At 47.2% G+C, this 18,584-nt stretch overlaps 1 long non-coding RNA gene across 1 annotated transcript; it reads left to right on the forward strand.

Annotated features, from left to right (window-relative positions):
* The first annotated feature begins 688 nt into the window (after positions 1 to 688).
* Positions 689 to 16,227, forward strand: LOC106004800. Its single transcript, XR_001177850.2, has 3 exons — positions 689 to 1,310; positions 14,876 to 15,592; positions 15,815 to 16,227. It is a non-coding gene; the product is annotated as an uncharacterized LOC106004800 (long non-coding RNA).
* The last annotated feature ends 2,357 nt before the right edge of the window (positions 16,228 to 18,584 follow it).

An 18,584-nucleotide genomic window follows, 5' to 3' on the forward strand; every position in this document is an offset into this window, starting at 1 on the left:
AGGCAAGGAAATGTTAACTGGATTTCGAAATAAGGAAGTTGTCAGTCACCTTTGGGGAGGTCGTTTCTGTAGCAAGATGGGAGCAGGAGCCAAAGGAGCAGGTGAGTAGGAGGGAGCAGGTGGAGAAGACACATACAGACACGTTCCCTGGCTCAACAGGGAAGGAGAAAGATGGAGTGGTAGCTGGGGGAGGTTCCAGGCTGAATACTGGCTCCTTCCCTCCTCCAAGTTACGCTCTGAATAGATGAACGATACCAGGGTCTGCTCACCTGCCCTAGGTTTTACTAAAACCATATTATCAGTAGTCAGGAATCACTGATCTTCTAAGTGACGTGATTTCGCTAAGAAGAAAATGACGGAAATGAAGAGAATGGAAGATATCACAACATGCCAAGGAAGCTGCAATTGACCTCTTGATTCCATAGTAATAATAAAAATTGTTTTTATTATATGAATACGAGCCAACAGTTGCTGATCACTCATGGTGTACTATGCATTGTTTCCAAGACCAGACACATATAACTGACTTAATCCTCACAACAGGGACCCCTGAGTGATGCTGTCAGTTAAGCGTCTGACTCTGGGTTTCGGTTCAGGTCATGATCTCAGAGTCTTGAGATCAAGTCCCACATCGGGCTTCAAGCTCAGTGAGGGATCTGCTGAAGTTTCTCTCTCCCTCTCCCTCTCCTCCTCCCCACACTCACGCTCTCTCTAAAAATAAATACATCAGTCTTAAACAAAAAATCCTCTCAACAACCTCATAAAGTCAACCCTAATCCCCATTTTGCAGATGCAGAAACAGAAGCAGAGAGTTGAAATAACTCGTCCACAGTCATGGACGTGTTGGAGTCAAGATTCTTTAGTTGTGTTTCTCCCTGACTTGCCCTAGAGACAAAGGAGGAAAAATAAACTGAAAGGGTCCAGGGCAGGAAAGGTGAAGTAATTCAGAAGTTGCCAAGACACTTTCATTCCAGAAAAGTCCTGGCATGAAAGGAGAGCAAACTGGTCTGTAGGTACTCCCCGTTCCTTTTTCCTAGTGGCTCAGAAGCAGACAATGGTTTTCTCCGAGCCAAATGCTCTAGGCCCTGCTGGCACTCAACTCATAATTATGTCCTTTGAAATTCTAGTCATCTGATGGCTAGAGCACAGAGGTGAACTGAAGACCTCAGAGAAGCTACTGAAAAGCAGAAGACAAAAAGTCGTTCTTATCAATGGTCCTTCCAAGCTAATTTCATGTCTGCACATCTTCGAACCATTTACCGAGGGCCTTCATACTCATGGTCTCATTCAACTTCCACAATAAGCCTAAGGTAAGTAAAGAGGAGCTGTGTGACCTCCGGATCTTGGCGCATCCTTGTCCGCCTTCTTGGAACATCCTCCTCTCCTTTTTTCTTCTGTTATTGCTTAGTGATCTGGCTTATCACTTCCTGCATTTTGGTCCACTGACTTAGGGGAGGGAAGGAAAGTCAGAGTCTCAAACAAATATATTTTGTGGCTGGTGGTGGTGGTGGTGGTTCTAGACTAAGTGAGTTTATGATCTATGCCTCTATTTAAAGGGAAGAAACACCAATATCTGTCCATCTTTGGCTCCCTGAGTACATCAGAAATACTCAAAAGTAAGTGAAATCTATCTTAGGACTTTATAAGCCTGTATTAGTCAGGGTCCAGCTGGGAGTAGATTCATTATCCATATTATAGAATAAGAAAGTTTTTATGAAAATTAGACCTTACCCAATTATGGGAAAAGCTGGGGAACTAAAAGTCCTAAGGGAGATATTTAAGTAAAGGCATATTTGAAGGATCAAAAACAGAGTCACAGATAATCTGAAAAGTCAAGAACATGCAGCCACTAAAGTGGGTTCACAGCAGGGCAGTGCAGGAAGAGATCTTTGGGAAGCCATGATGTCTCAGAGGTACGGCGTCTGGGGGTGCAAAGCTGACGCAGTGGTCCCAGCTGCTGGTCATCGAGAGGAAGAGCTATATGAGCTCAATCTGACCGGGTACCTCTGTCCCAGCAATAATAGAATAATGGCTACTGCTTCACTTCCACCTTCCAAATTTTGTATAGGTTCCTCTTTTGCACAACTCATGGTTCCCAAAAGGAAACCATCTGCCACTCCCAACTAAGCAAAGTCAACACAACAAATCCAGCACACACCCTGAGGAAGCAAAAGGGAAACTGAAGCGAGGGCTCACTGGCACAGTAAGAGGTATCACATAAGAGTCAGCACTGACTCCTCTTAGTCTCCCCCATGCCCAGCTGTCATCAGAATCTATAGCTTGGATCACCACATGATACATGCATCCATCCTCTCTTCCCTGTCTCTATGTTCATCACCCTAGTTCTGCTTCTCTTCACCTTTTGTCTTAAAGATTGAACATCTTTCTAGTTCTCCTCTCACCTTGCTCTCTCTGGCCTAGGCGTCCCTGGCACTTGGGACTTCTGCCTAGAATACTCTTCCTCTCCTTATACTTTGGGTCTCCATTTAAATATCACTTCCTTCTGGAAAAATGTTTGGATCCCTCAGAAAATCTGAGTGAGATGCTTCTCTCTTCTGGCTCTTGTTATACTTTAAGTGGTATTTAAGGCTGTGTCTTTCTCAGCATCCTCATCAATGAGTGCCTGGCATGCAAGGACTCCTTGATTGTCAGATGATTGACTGACTGACTGAATGAATGAATGATGAATGAGTTAATGAATGATGTCTCCCCATTCCTAGTGTGTCTTCTCTTCAGTTGAAATTATCTTTTCGAAAGCCTGAAGCTCTTCAGTGGCTTATCATTGCCAGTGGAAATCCTCATCTTGGCATTCAAAAACCACCACATATGATCACAGTCCATCTTCTCTAATCATCTCCCAGGAATCTTCTACATGTTCCTTCTGCATACCAACCCAACTGATACCAACCCAGCTACCAACCCAACTGATAGGTTAATTCCTAAGAAAGAGTAATTATTTGTCATCATAATCTTAAAGATTTTATTTATTTATTTATTTTTTTGACAAACAGAGATCACAAGTAGGCAGAGAGGCAGGCAGAGAGAGACGGGGAAGCAGGCTCCCCGCTGAACAGAGAGCCCAATGCGGGGCGCGATCCCAGAACCCTGGGATCATGACCCAGACCAAAGGCAGAGGCTTAACCCACTGAGCTACCCAGGTACCCCTGTCATCATAATTTTAAAAACAGCTTTTATCTAATGAACATATATCACATACTAGGCACCATGATAAACATTTTATATACTACATCTTACTGAATCATCACAATGACGATCACAATAAGGGACCAGGTTCTCATCTCTTACTGTCATTCTAGAGAACACTGAAATTCAGAAGGGATGTTGTTTGCCCAAGGTCACATAGTAAATGATGAAACCAGTAATTATTTTTCAAAAGCATTTTATTTATTTATTTGAGAGAGAGAGAGAGAACATGAGCAGGGGGAAGGGGCCAAAGGAGAGGGAGAAGAAGGATCCCCACTGAGCAGGGACCCTAATGCAAAGCTTGATCCCAGGACCCTGAGATCGTGACCTGAGCTGAAGGCAGATGCTTACCTGACTGAGTCACCCAGATGCCCCAAAACCAGTATATAAACTCAAGGGTTATCTAACTCCAAAGTCAAGATCATAACCACTCCATTCTACCACATGTCCCTGTAAGCAGTTTTCAATGGCCATCTGTTTATTTAATAAATGAGGTGCTTACTATAACCTAAACACTTTGAATAGTTTGTCTCATTTGAATTCTCAAAGCAGATTTATGAAAGAAAAACTATTACTCCCAGATTATAGATGATAAAAGTGAGGCTCAGAGAGGAGAAGTCCCCTACCCGAGATCAAAAGGGGAAAAGCTGGACTTGTGTGCCATAAGTGGACCACTGTCAGAATCCCCATCATTGTAATGGAAGCAGCCCTAGTCACCCTCTTGTCTAAGTGCCCTTGCTTGATGGGTAAGGAGACAGTTCCCAGACAGGCTCAGTGACAGCCCCAATGGTGGTAAACCAGAACTCCAGCTTCCTGTCCAGTGTGTTTTCCATTATAAGATCTGTTTCTTTCCCTAACCAGAAATTGATTTCAAGCCATGGTATGATGAGAGCCAAGTTGTCCCGACCGGACAACAGAGAGAACACCCAGCCCATCCAGTCTTTGTTCATTTTGTACCCTCTGCCTATTAAAATTCAGCATCAATCTGCTGGTCGTCAGGCCATTTGTTTCTAAAAATAGAGGGGAGAATGAGTCAGAGGGATGGTGCCTGCCTTCCAGGAGCTTCAAAGTAAATAGTGACAATACTGATAGGGACACTCTGACCGTTAGACAAAGGTCCCATAAAAACAAGCACTCAAGACTTTCCATTCACACAAGCCATAGATTCAGCGAGCCCTGAAATGTGCGTGTTTATCCTGAGTAGTTTCTGAGGAAAAACATCACCTTCCTGGAGGAGATGGGATTTTAAGAATTGTTAAAAGGCTGCAAGATACAGAGTGTATCCACCCAGAACCTAGACACTGAGTACATTGTGAGAAGACATAGAGATGGGGAAAGGAGTTTCAGACTGGAAGGGCAGTGAATTTTCTCATTCATTCCACCATTTCTTTTCTCAAAATTTATTTCTGGACCACCTACTACTGTGAGCCAGGAATTGTATGAGAGTTTAAAACAGAAGAGCTTAACCTAGAATCGGCCAGGGAGAGGTCTTTTCTGCTGAACTCTGAAACTAGGAGATTGGGTACATATGGGGAAAGCATTCTGAGTGGAATGAGATAATGGATTGATTACCCAGTACCAAATTGTGGAAAGACCTTTAGTTCATTTTATGGATTTTTACTGTTAGGATGTAGCAGTTCTAAAACTCCACCCAAGAATTCTTTGATACTCTTCCCTTCGAAAGGAGCTCTAGGTTGCTCACCTTGAATCTGGGCTCTCTGATGCTGTGCCAGATTCTGGGGTCAGGTCTTAAGAAATGGCACCTTCCACTTTGTGCCTTTTGGGACACTTTCAGAACCCAGCCACCACATTGTGAGGAAGCCCAAGCAGGTGAGACTGTCAACAGGAACTGAGGTCCCTGACCCTTCGCCCCAACTAAGCTTGCCGATGCTAGCCGGCTCCCACTTGCCAGCCATATGAGTGAGTCATCTTGGAAGTAGATCCTCCGTTCCCTAGTCAAGCCACTTCAGCTGATGCTGCAAGGAACAGAGATAAGTGTCCCCCCACCCCCACCACCTCTGAACCCTGCCCAAATTGTAGATTCTTCACTTAAACCCATGGTTGTATTGTTTACAAGATGATTCATGTTTGGAGTACGTTGTTACATCATAATAGATACCAGGAATATAAGGAGAGGGGAAACCATCGAAGCATCTTGGGTGTGAAGAAATGAGGACCGTGACAGTTACTCACTTCGCAGGGATGTTCTGAGAACTGAATGAGATCATGAACGCAGAGCTTTGCCGGGGCTGGGGATCCAGTCCTCAACAAATGTGAGTTATTGCTGCTGTTATTTTTAGAGTTTAGGGAAAAGGAGGAGGGCGTAAGGAAATATTCAAAGGAGGAGTTAATGTTCCCTTGGACTGGAATGGTGACAGTGCTGACAAAGTGGATAGGCTGGGAAGCTACTCAGGATGTAGACTTGAGGGGCTGTTGTAATTGATGGATGGGGAGGGCGAGGAATCATAAAACTGGAGAATCACTCCAGCGTTTCTGGCCTTGGTCCGGAGGCGACAAGGACAGAAGACTACTGCTGAATTTGATTTCCAGCACCCGGAATTTCACCATCCAGACAATTTTACCTTCATTTCCTTCTGATGAACCAATCTGCCTCCACTCTTTGTCCATTTGACGTGAGCAGAGCCGATCCATCCCTCCTCCTCCCGCAGGCTGGACGTATCACCGAGGCCTCAGTGATCTCCTATGTGAGTCGTTCCAGGACCAGCATATGATCCCAACAGGCCATCAGAGCCATCAAGCCATCAAGGCCACCCCCTCAATCTGGGGGCTTTTCATTTATTTAACTTTGTGGAAGAAGTCTCTCTTTTTGCTTTGGAACTTGATACTACAACTGTACAGAGCTGGACCTACTGTTTCCCTCTCACAACTGAACAGAGTCAACACGGTGAGGGCCAGAACCAGTGGTGACAGTACTTGAGTATACGCCAATTAAAATTTCAAAAAATAAAAGTGTAGGTGTGAGGAGTCCAGACACAGAAGACTAAGAGAAGCTCCTTATTCTTTTTCCCTTTTTAAAAGATTTTATTTATCTATTTGTCAGAGAGAGAGAGAGAGAGAGAGAGAGCACAATCAGGCAAAGTGGCAGGCAGAAGCAGAAGCAGGATCCCCAGCGAGCAAGGAGCCCAATGTGGGACTCAATCCCAGAACCCTGGGATCATGACCTGAGCCAAATTGACTGAGCCACCCAGGCATCCCAAAGCTCCTTATTCTTGAGAGGCAGTGAGACTCGAGTAGAGAGCTTCCAAGCTTCAGGTCTGAAGATTCCAATGCCTTGTTCTTTTTCCCAGTAAGATTCTCTTAAATTCACTGGAACAATGCTAAAAGACAACCTCCAATCCTGGCAGGAATGCTAACCCATCATACCCCCTCGTGGCAGTGACAGTGCCCTTGCCTATAGGAGTTAGAGCCTCAAGGAGCAGAGAGAGCCTTATGGATTTCAAGAAGGGATTCTTAATTTTGTCTTCAGCCCCACTCTCCCTCCCATGGTAGTTCAGGCTTTGTTCTCTCCTTCCAGGAGCCCAGGTGGGAGCCTCCCAGCCTCCCAACTTCAGGCTTTACGGAAGGGTCCTCCTAGCATGTAAATCCAATGATGCCATTCTCCTGCCTGTAACCTTTAATGAATCCCCCTGTCTTGGGTTTCAGTCCAAATTTCGTCAAGGGACATAAGGTCCATGACTCAACAGTTGACCACCTGCCCAAAATCATCTCTGGCCTCCTCAGCAGCCTGACAGTCCAATCACACCAGCCTCATCAAACGTCCTAGGCAGCACGCAAGTGTTCACTGTGGAGGTGAATTCTCACCTCCGGACCTTTAGCCCAAACACCTGCCCTTTGTCGATCTGTTGCACACCCATTGATCTTTGCATACCGTACTCAGGCATCACTTTTCCTGCGAAGTCATCCCAGAGAGCCCCCACTCCTTCTTCTTGTTCTGATTTTATACTCTCTTTCACTACATATGTTAGACAGCATCGTATTTATTCCCCGTGTCTTCCCTAGTGAAAGTCCAGATGCTGGATGGCTGGGGGTCTGGGGGGCTGGGACTGTGTCTTGTTCACCTTCATCCCCAATTTTTATAATAGCATTTGGTGTGTGGTAGGTTCTCAGCAAGCTTTTGACCCCTAGACCCTTCAAAGTGTAGCTCGATTGCCACCATTGAACAATAAACTTCAGGGACTTTCTTATCATGATTACCATTTGTGTGCATACATGAGTTAACCAACTATAATAATAAACGTAACTAAAATCCTATGACTGCTTGAGGAAGGATGTTATTTTATGTGATCCTTGCAACAGGGGACCTAAAAGAACAAGCTCTCTTACGCACCCCTCATCCCACCAATAGATATGCACTGAGGTCACCAAAAAAAGAATAGAAATAAAAATAAAAAGGAGGAAATAGTAGAGCTTCTCTTGATATTTACTTTTATCTCCATTTTTAAAAACTTTTATCTTATATGTTTTATAATATACCTAATAGTGTATCGGAATGGACGGAATTTACGAATAAGAGAATGCACATAATTATGGAGGAGTACTTAAAATTATTTTACCGACAGAGTCCATGATCAGAGACCATGATCCCTGTGTTAGGGAACGTGGGCTCTGTGGTCCAGTCCTCAAGCAAGAAATGCTATGTGCTCTGCCAGCCAAGTCGCAAGGTACACAGTTTATAGTCCGTGATAAATATCTGTCCGGATTACATGCCTGAGTTCAATTCCCATCTCCACATTTTTCCTATCTCTGTTTCCCAATTACTAGAAAGAGGAAGGAATAGCAGCATTTACCACGTACTGAGCATTAGCCGGATGCCAGGTGCTGTGTTAAACACTATTACACATTATTTCATTTCGTATTCATACCACTCTATGAGGTAGGTGCTATTGTCCCGGACCTACAAATGAGGAAACCAAAGTGAGAAAACTTGCCCAAGATCACAGAGCTACAAGTGAGAGAGCCAAAATCCAGTCCCAACCGGCAAGGGTCTCCTAGAATGAGTAGGTTAGAGAAGAAGGGTAGCTCTGCAGTCAAACACAGACTCTGTCATTTATCTGGGCTGTGCACCAGTGTGGTCTCTACTTAGAGATAAGCAATACATTGTTTTAATGTGTGGTCCAAACCCCATGACGGCCTTCCAGGCCAGAGGCCAATGAAACAGGCTGCAGACAGACTCTTGCCCTTCTAAAGGCTGTTGCATGCCTCGTAGTACCAACGGGAAAGTGCTCTTATAAACAGCTCCATTCTTCGCCATCACCGCCCGCCACCACCCCCATCGTGGCAAGATGCCCAAAGTCATTAGCAGTGAGTACATCAGTGTTTAAAGTGAGTCTCAAAGAAAAGAATAGCAAACCAGCGTGCCTTGCCTTCTGATGGCATGACCTCACTCCATCGTTTACTTGAAGGCAACAACTGCGAGAAGGCAGAGGGAGTAAAAGACTTTCCAAGGCAGGTAGCTAAACAAGAACCAGAGAGGCTGAAGCAGCCCTGGGCGTAGGTCCCGGACCGTCGCCCACCACGTGCCGGTGCACTTGCTTCATTCCTTGAGACTGCCAGGGATTCCAGCCTCTCAAGTGTACCACCAAACCAGGCTCTCCTTTCTGCCTAACATCTGTGTCTTGCACGCGGCCAGCTTTCCCACCCCCCACTGCCCATTGGCAGAAGACACCACTCCACCCCACCCAGGAGAGCCTTAGCAGGGAAAGAAGAGGTCAGCGAACCCAGAGTCTCTGTGACAAGGAAACAATGACTTGGCCAAGGTCACCCGGTGACTGAATTAAAAAGGAAAGTCAAGGTTGCTGGTGTCTATGCAGGACTCTACTGGGTTCAAAACCTGATTTGGATGCCTCAAGAGTGTCAAGTCCATAATGTACTTGGGGAGCTTAGGTGAGACAGAATATTCTCTTTTCTTTCCTTCTTTTCCTCGAGGAATGTGGTCTGGCCCCAGGGGACGGGGTGGGGGATGCATTTCAGAGGCACTTGATCTCAGGTTGGCTTATTTCTGACACCCAAGGTGAATAGGCCTGAAGACCCAACTAGGCTGGAAATAGAATTAGGAAACATGACATGTCCATGCCAATCTGTAGCATAGCCAAAGCCAGAAACTACTCTAGGTGGAGAGGGAGCTGGCAAAAGAAGGGGGCATGGAAACCTCACTCTCTTGGCCTCTCCCCGATTCTACCCCTGCTAGGGGAGGAGTGCTTCTGTGGAACAGAATTTGTAAACCACTAATCTATCATCACCATCACCCCTCATTTTTTTAAAGAGTGGATACATATATTTTGACAAAGAAAAAATGTACTGTTGCTACGTGTAACAATGTGGATGAATTTCACAGAAATAACATTGAGTCAAAGAGCTAGATGTAAAAGAGTATCTAACATTTGCTTTCATCTGTGAGATTTTCAGAAACTGGGCAAACCCATCTATGTTGATAGAGGACATAAGAGTGGTCGATGTTGGGAGCAGCTCTCAACTTAAAAAAGTAGGAAAACAAAGGTTTAAAAAAAGAAAATGGCTTGACATCTGATTTACAGCCAAGTGAAATTTAAGGAATTTCATCTCCTAGACTTTTTTAGAAATATCCAATTTTTTTACAAATATCTATTGTAACTCTACCAGGTACCCCTTTGGACTCAAAACATATAGAAATACACAAGACAGACAAATTCCTGCTCTCGTGTTGTCTACATTCTAGTTGGGGGATCCTACCTCCAAGTAAATGAATGAATCATGAATGAATGAATTAATTAATTAATGAATGGCATGATATGCAGAGAATTAGAATAGGACGATAGTGAGTGGCTGCCTGGCTACTTTAGATGATCAGGAAAGGTCTATCTAAAGAGGTAACTTTCCAGCTGAGACCTGAGGGCTTGGCCAGGGGAAAAGGAAGAGGTATTCTAGGCAGAAGGAGTAAAGTGCCAGAGCCCTAAGGTGAGAAGGAACTCTTTCTATGTAAGGGACAGCACTTGGTCCTTATGGGGGAGCAGAGCGAGCTGGGAGAGAGAGGGTCCAAGTTGGAATCAGGGTGGTAGATGGGGCCAGAACACACAGGGCTTGCTAAACTGTGGGGAGGAGTGTGAAGGTTTTTCTGAGTTGAGTAGAAGAAAGCCATGAAAGGATTTTAAGCAGGTTGGAATAGTGACCTGACATGACAGTGTGTTGCCTACTGTGAAGAGTACGGGTTTCAGGAGAGCAAGCACAGAAGTGGGGAGACTTGTCGGAAAACTAATACCTAACCCCACGTGAGGGGTGACTGTGGCATGGCTAGGGACAATCAGGTGTGTTCAGGATGTCATTTGGAGGGACTCACTTATAGATCAGCTATAGGTGACAATGCGAAAGAGGACTCTCTGACAGCTCCAAGACTTCGGACTTGAACAACTGAGGGGATGCCGAGCACCAGGAAAAGAGTGTGTCTGAGGGAGGAAGATGGAAGCAAGGAGTTTCACTGTGGCAGGTCCCTAATTCTGGGATGACTGGCTACAAGAAAGCTACCTCCCTTTTTTTGGCCAGTTTCTCTGTCCGTATAGGGAGAGCCCTGGGCCAGCTCTCAAAAGGCCCTGCCAGCTTCCCCGTCAGTCCATCTGCACCCGGGAGCACAAGCGTCCACGGAGGGCCTGCCAGCGAGCGTGCGTGAGACCTGGAACCCGGACCGTGGGCTTCACCAGCCACTCGGGCACATCGGCTGCTGGCTGCCAGCCTCTCCCAGGGAGACTCGCTGGTAACTCACAGGAACATTCCCAGAAAATGCAAACCTCGCTCTTCAGCAACCCACAGCAAGAACCATGTAGGAGGAGGATGTGGGGTGAGGCCCAGGGACACGTGTCTGCAGCCAAGTCCCCGATAAATATGACTTCAGTCCTCTGGGCCTAGGGAGCCTGTCCTTTCTAAGTAGAGGCCTGATGCCTCAAATGCATAGCCACGGATCCAAACATAGCATTTCTGACCCCCGGGGACCCCATCTCTCCTGTACTGATTCCCTTTGAGGCCAAACAAGATTAGAATAAGCTGTCTGTCTGCTGGCCCGAACTTTCAAACAGCTGTGAGAAGTAGCAGATGGAAGGGCATCCTTCTGGGAGACCCAAGGCTGAGGTCTATGCACGCCTATGCAAAAGACTAACCTAGAATGTGACCCTGAGGGCAGGCCTGACCCTTTCGGAGCCTCAGTTTCCTCACCGATGAAATGAGGGTGTTGTGCCATTGCCCTCTGGCTCTAATATGCTCAGATTCTAAAACAGCTTTGAAGTTGGTCCCTGGCTACCTTCAAAAGGAAGCCCAGGGGACCAGGACAGGGTGAATGCTGCTCTGTCCCCATCTTACCCCCCCACTGCCCTATAGTCACTTACTGTGCTTTCTCATGCCTTTGGGGAGCAGAGCCTGCAAACGGTCCATTAAGGGGTACATAGAATAACAATTTAATTTGTGTTTCTTATAAGATATTTGGCTCCCACGCTTGTAAGGCAGAGTCAGAGAACATATAATGGCCTTTCATGAGTGCAGTGCCCTGATGTGCAGTGTGCTGTCCTGGGGCGGCCTGGGACTGGGGAGATTCAAAGGACCCCAGCTTCAATTCCAGCTGCTGCTCCCTGCTCGCTCCCAACCTCCCCTACATGGCCTTGGGCAGCCACCTGACAGCTTGACCTCAGCTTTGCCCTCTGTCCCGCGTGTCTCTGCTTCTTGACTCGTCTCTTCTGGAATGCTACCTGGAGAAGTCTTCCCCAAGCTGTGTGGGGCTTCCCCCAAGTAGATGTGGCTAGTCCTTTACGTGTGTTTTGTTTTGTGGTTTGGTGCTGTCGTTGTCGGTACTGTTCTGTGTATCCTGCTGCTGCCTGGGGAGTCGGTACGTCCCACAGGTAATAGGGCATCAATCATTTCTCCACTGTCAGATCAGATGCTCACATCCCAGTAGCAGGTCAGCTGCTTCCTTTTATGAAAATGTTCTGAGGCCAATGCCTAGGAAGCCTCACAGAGCTGTCCAAGCCCCTACTGCTCCACCTTGAGGGAGAATACAGCTTCACGCCCTGCTCATGGCCCCTGACCTGTCACCAGTTCTACCTTCCAAACCAGAGGTGGACCCCACACGTGGTCTGAGATCCGGACTGGGTCCCCTGTTAACACTTATCAGCAATGTCATTGCTTATCACCCCGTTTCTTAAAATCTTTGAGTGGAAAATGAGACCCAGAGGCAGCTTTTGTGAGACTGAGTGTCCCACCTGGGCTCTGCATCTCACGAAGGAGGGCTCAGTGTCAAGGACACTTTTAAGGGAGATTTATTGAGAAAGGAGGCTGATCGGAGAAAAAGGAGGGAAGGAGAAAAAGAAAGAAAATGAAGAACTAGAGGGCAAGAGAGGGTGTGCCATGGAAAATTCAAGTGCCCCAAACGAGTCTCTGAATAAAGAACATAGAGAGGTCAGTGTCTTTATAACTTCAGATGATGCGGACTACTTTTCTCTTTCCTCTCAGAGATTTGTCATAGGCAGGAGCTTCGTAAAATCCTTGTGAAGGTCTGCAGTTTAAAAATATATATTTAAGTTTCACCTAATCCTAACCAAACTTGGCCCTAGGATCTGTTTTTTTTTTCTTTTTTTTTTTGCAATGCTTATTAACATTCCCAGAATATAAGTCTGAAAACCTGATCTAAAGGAGCCCAGTATGTTGGGGGTGAAGAGGTATAAAGGGGGACTGGTTCCTGTTTTCAGTCAGGTTACAAAATAGGGGGATAAGACTTTTCTAGATAGAGAATTTCACAAGATTTAACAGACAGCTGAACATAATGGGAAGGATTGTTATTCTTCAGGTAAGTGGTGCAGACAGAACATGTTAGGCATTCATCGGTTAATCCGCAAGTTTCTGGGGCACCTGGTATGTAGCAACCACCACACTGGGCCCTAGAATATCTCTATAAGTTAGACATAACCTTCTGCTCCCAGAGCTTTACTGCCAGCAGGAAGAGGCAAAAAATGACTGCACACGTGAGTAAAGCTAGAATCACAATTTGTAAGGAGCTCCCTGAAGGAAATGAGCAGGGTTCTCTGATAAAATAATGGATGGGAACACCTGCTCGAGCTGGAGCCAGCAGTCATGGCCATTCCAAAGCAGTGACCTTTACATCTCGGCTTGAGAGGTAACAAGAAGCCAGGCACAATGTGATTGGGGGAAACGGACCCAAAGACACTTGAGGGGCAAACTGGGGGTGTGGGCCAAGCCCTACCTATAGCATGAGGAAGGAGGAAGGAGGAAAGGGCATTTGGGCACTTATTAAATTAAGCTCTGTGATATGAGCCCCTAACGTGATTCATGGAACTTTCAGTAAGCAAGATGACCAGCCCTTGACTTTTTCTAGAGCATTCCAGTAGAGAAGGCATGAAGCAGCATAAGCAAGTAAGGGAGTGAGGTTCTTTCAGAGAGTGAGGAAGATGTTATGAGGAAAATAAAGCAGGTGGCGGGATGGGCTGCTGAAGAGGCAGTATTAGAGAACTTGACTGGAGAATGTCTCTCTGAGCATCTGATAGTTCAAATGAGATCTGAATGACAGAAAAGAGAGGGCTGGGTGCAACCTGTCTGGGAAAGCCCATCCTGAAGCGATGAAACAGCAAGAACCTTGAGGTGGGGAGGGAGACCAGGGTGTTGGAAGAACCCAGGGAAGTTTCCAAGTGAAGAAAGAAACATTAATGATGACAGAATGGGAAGAAAGTTAAGATGTGTTGGAAGTCCCCTTTGGCCAAACAGCTTCCAGGTATGGATATGAAGGGTGAAAAGTTTGGGGAAGTACACACCAGCCACTCGAATATCAGGGTAAAAAGTTGGGACTGACCTTCACCCCGCTTTCCTACACCTTACAACACATTGTTCCCAGGGACAGTAAACTCCCACCCGCCCACTTTTATTACCCACAAAATGCTGTCGGGTGTAAGAAATCACAATAGTTTGAGATTAACTGTTTAGAATATTTCAGTAATGGCTAATCTGACAGAAATTCCTTCTTGTCTTCCAATATGCACTCTTCCCTTCTTCTTCTGTCATATTTTACCCAATTTTAGCTAGCAATGTGACTACATTTCCCAGGATTCCTTGTCGCTAGCTTTGGCCACGTGACTAGATTTGGGCCAACGGGATGGAAGCAAACAGCAAAGTCAAGCTCTGGAATGTGTCCTTAAGGGAGGGCGTGTGTCCTTCCTTCCCCTCCGGAACCCACACTTCCCCTGCTGTCTGGATTGTGGATATGATGGTTGGATTTCCATCCTTGATCTTGAGGACAGGGACACCCCTAGGGATGGTGATAAGAAAATGGAAAGAAGCCTGCATCCCAAATGGCTGTGGAGGTCCCCTATCAGCCACCAACTGCCCCAGCAAGTATTTTATATGACACAGAACCAGATTTCTCGCTAGTTTAAGCCACTGTTCTTGTGGGAGCCTTAGACAGCTCCGGCTAGGTGCTAGCTAATTCAGCCGCTGACTACAAGTTGTAGCAATGGGTAAGATGAGCCTACTGGAATGCAGGCGAATGAAATTGTGCCCATTATAAAGACAGCCTAAAACCCAACACAAACATGCAAAGAGTCCACATGCAATAGCTTCTACGTATGTGTACGTTTTTCACGGCCAACTTTCACAAACATCAGTACTTCCAATTTTTTTTTGATCACAGGTTACTCACCACACAACTCAGAACAGATCCTAACGACGTTTTTGTCACAACACTAAGCCAGAGAAGCGCACGTGATGTTTGATTTCGGGAGTCGGTGAAGAAGGGCACGACGGACACCCTCCAGGGCAGCAGGAACTGGGATCCAATGAGAAATCATGTGATTCCCGTCAAAAGAGACACAGCCTGTGGATTAATGTTGGTTTCTCATCGAGTTGAACAGAATCTTCTCTCTGTGACCCCGCAATCCTACCCCTCGTGTTTGCCAAGGGAAATGAAACCATTTGTCCAAACAAAGACTTGCACATGAATGTTCAGAGAGCTTCATTCAAGTAGCCCCAAACTGGAAACTGCCCAGATATCTATCAGCAGGAGAACGAATAAACAAGTTGTGGTACATACAATGGAATGCTTCTCAGCGAGGAAAAGGACTGAGCTGAGATGCATGTGACATCACAGAGGAATCTCAGAATCCTCAGGGTAAGTGAAAGCAGCCGTGTGTCAGAGCACGGCCTGGGTGATCCCACTTATGTGCTCTTCTCGAAAAGGCCAAACCACTCTGAAGTGACAGAAAGCAGATCGGTTATGGCCTGTCTCTGCAGTAGAAATGGGGACGGACTACGAAGGCGCACAAGGGAATTTGCTGGGAGGGAGCTGTTTCCGAGGTTGATTGGGACACTGATCTCATGAGCGTCTGCCTTGGTCAAAATTCTTTAAGCTGTAAGTTGATCCTAAGTGCCCTTTATTGTATGGAAGCTGTATTTCAGTAAAGTTGATTTTAAACTTGCTCTTTTCATTACCAAGCTAAACAGGGGTGGAGGGGGGGGCCGAGGGTGGGAATCCCTTAGGGAGAGAAAACCAAAAAATAGGACATGAAATAAGAATCCCAAGTTTAATATTACATGGGCAGATATTCTGAATTGCCGGTGCCTTTTTTTGAAGCAAGATGCTTCTTCCGTGAGCACTGTGGATAGCTGGGCTCCAAGAAGAGAAGCCGCAGGGATGGACTTCACGACGAAGCAGCTCCAGCCCTACCCGCGGATAACCGGGAGGTGATGAGAGATTGCGCGCCAGGGCCAGACTTGCTTTCATCGCAGATACCCCCGGGGTACCACTTTCTAAATCATCTGTGGTGAAGAACCAGGTGCTTTTTGTTGTTGTTCCTTGTTTATTTTATAAAATAAAATCACGTATGCTAGAGGTCACAGCACGTCACCTTGCTTTGAAAGTCTTTGCACACTTCTCACCTGGTCACAGGCTGTTAGCAAATGCACACAGATGGGCCCAGATGCTCTGAGGGCTGCCCTCAGGCCAGGGCGGGGGGTGTGGAGGGGAGCGTGGGGGTTGGAGGTGGGCCTCAATGACTTGGGCTGGACTTAGGGAGAGACTGCTGTCCCTTGTGAGCAGACGGGCTGGAGCCAAACAACTAGGTTATGGATACGAACGTGGCCTTGTTTGTGCATAGTGGACCATGAGGTTTAAGGAAATGGGCTCACAAAGATTTCAGAACAGGTGCACAAGGTCACAAAACACTGCTTTGTAAAACGTGGTCTGGCAGCATGCACAGGATGGTGAGGAACAGAGAGGCCTGAATCACAGGACCAGTGAGAAGCTTGTTGCAACCACTGGGTGGGCGGCAGCATGGACTTGAACCACGGTTGTGGGTGGGGCCCTGAAGCAGAAGGAGGGAAGGCCAGAGGGCTGGAAAGGGATTGCCGGCAATGGGTCACAGAGTGGAGACAGGTCTGGGGAATGAAGGTGGGGTCAGAACTGGGTTTTTCACACACAGAGGAGGCAGGAATTCTGAGGCATGAGAAGGAAAGGGAGGACTCTCGTGGCTGGGGCTCCATTTGCTCCCCGAACTAGGAAGGGAGCTTCTTGGTGTGGCCAGACTCTCTGGGCTCGGCAGTCTCCCGAGGGTGGCCTCTGCCTTCCTTGACCTCTGGCCTAGCCATCCCTGACCCATTGCCACCCACAGTGCTACCCACAGTGGGTGACAACAGGACATAGTCAGAAAGAGTGGGAGAAAGCTCACGAAATGCGTGCGCTATTTTCCGAGCCTGGCATGCCCGCTGCCTCCCACCCATACTCCACCTGTAGCTCCTCCTCACCTCGCGGGCCCAGCCCAGAGGTCACCCCAGGCAGAATGAGTCACCCTTCTCTCCACTGCCGCAGCCCTCAAGCATGGTAGGGCACGCAAGTTACGGCATGCAAAGAAACGTCATCGTAGCGGTAGTGACCAGCCTCTAACTCACCAGCGGTGCCTGATGGAAGTGACCCCGCTCAAGACACGGGATAAAGAAACAGGTGACAGGAGGCCCAGGGCAGGCAGGGAGCTCTGGAGATGGGCACAGTGACATGGAGGTGACTGGGAACCAGGGTCACGTGAGGTTTCTTGCCTCTGCCCTTCGATACATGTTCAGTGACCATTATCTGAGACTTGAAACTTCCTCAATCCCAAATGTTTTAGGGGCTCTTCTCTGAATGAAGAAGTGCTTGGCAGCCCATCAGGATAGGAATTATTCTCTGGGGTGAGTCGGCTGGGCGCAGAGCAATGACACCTTTAAAGACCGGAAGCAGGTAGACAGAGGCTGATCTGACCTGTGAACTGGGGAATCACCACGTTTGTTCTGAGAACAAGAATCAAAAGAGAAGCCGGGTAATCCTTCAGATGGATCGGTCCCCAAAGCCACTGGCATGATAACAGAAAGAGGGGACATTTTGATGTACATGAGGATGGAAGCTTCTGGGGGTGGAGAATGGCCAGCCATGGACGGGGCTTGTGGCCCAGTCCATTCAGATGACTTGGTGCCTTGCCATACAGGATGCTACATGTTTTGAGTCTCACGCCCGACCACACCCTTCTAGCAGAAGGAATTATCCCAGTGATTTTCTAAAGTGAAGGGGCATCTATAGCACAGAGAAGAAGGGGATGGCGACCCAAGAGGAAGGTACAAGAACCGTTCGCAAGAGGAGTTTTCACTTGGAAACTGGGTTTCCTAGACATGAAGCATTCCACAGGTAAACCAGGATAGCCATGGGCAAACTGAGCTGGCTGGTTAGCTCAGTTGGAAGCAACCTGAGGCATGATTGCCTAACCTGCTTTCATAAAATACCATCCCAGAGAGGCAAATGATTTGGCCAAGTTGACACAGAAACCAGTGGTGGAGCCGGGACTGGAGCCCAGGTCACCAAGCAGCCTGCAGGTCTTTCTCTCGAAGACATGGTCTTGCGGCATCCTCTGGATACTAGCCTTCTTCGTTTCCATGGCAACAGTGGCCGACTTGGTCCCGCACTAAGCAGGGGATTTGCCAACAGTTGATGAACTGCTCGCTGGTGCATGGGAGGGATGTCAACGTTTCTCCTACACTCCTGTGGCCACGATGGGATGGAAGTCAAAGTGGAGAGAACCCAAGAAAGCCATCCTATGCACCAGAGTCCCTTTGGCCTCATCTGAGGCAGGCAAGGCTACGGGAGTCCTTCCAACTTGTTCTCTGGAAGCTTCTGTCCCCCGTCTAAGAAATGCTCTATCCTGCTTCCTCTCGTCTCCTTGGGCCCTAAAGGAGGCACACACACAGCCTCAAAAGGAATAAGATCCTCTTCCTGTGCCCCCCCCCCCACCTTAGCACAACAGGGCGGGAGGAGATAGAACAAATGCACAGTGGAGAAACAGAGGCCAAGGGCACGGAGCTCCATGCACCTGCAGAAAGCA

This window comes from Mustela putorius, unplaced genomic scaffold (assembly GCF_011764305.1).
Source record: "Mustela putorius furo isolate JIRA1106 unplaced genomic scaffold, ASM1176430v1.1 tig00000407_pilon_pilon_pilon, whole genome shotgun sequence".
NCBI classification, from domain to species: domain Eukaryota; kingdom Metazoa; phylum Chordata; class Mammalia; order Carnivora; family Mustelidae; genus Mustela; species Mustela putorius.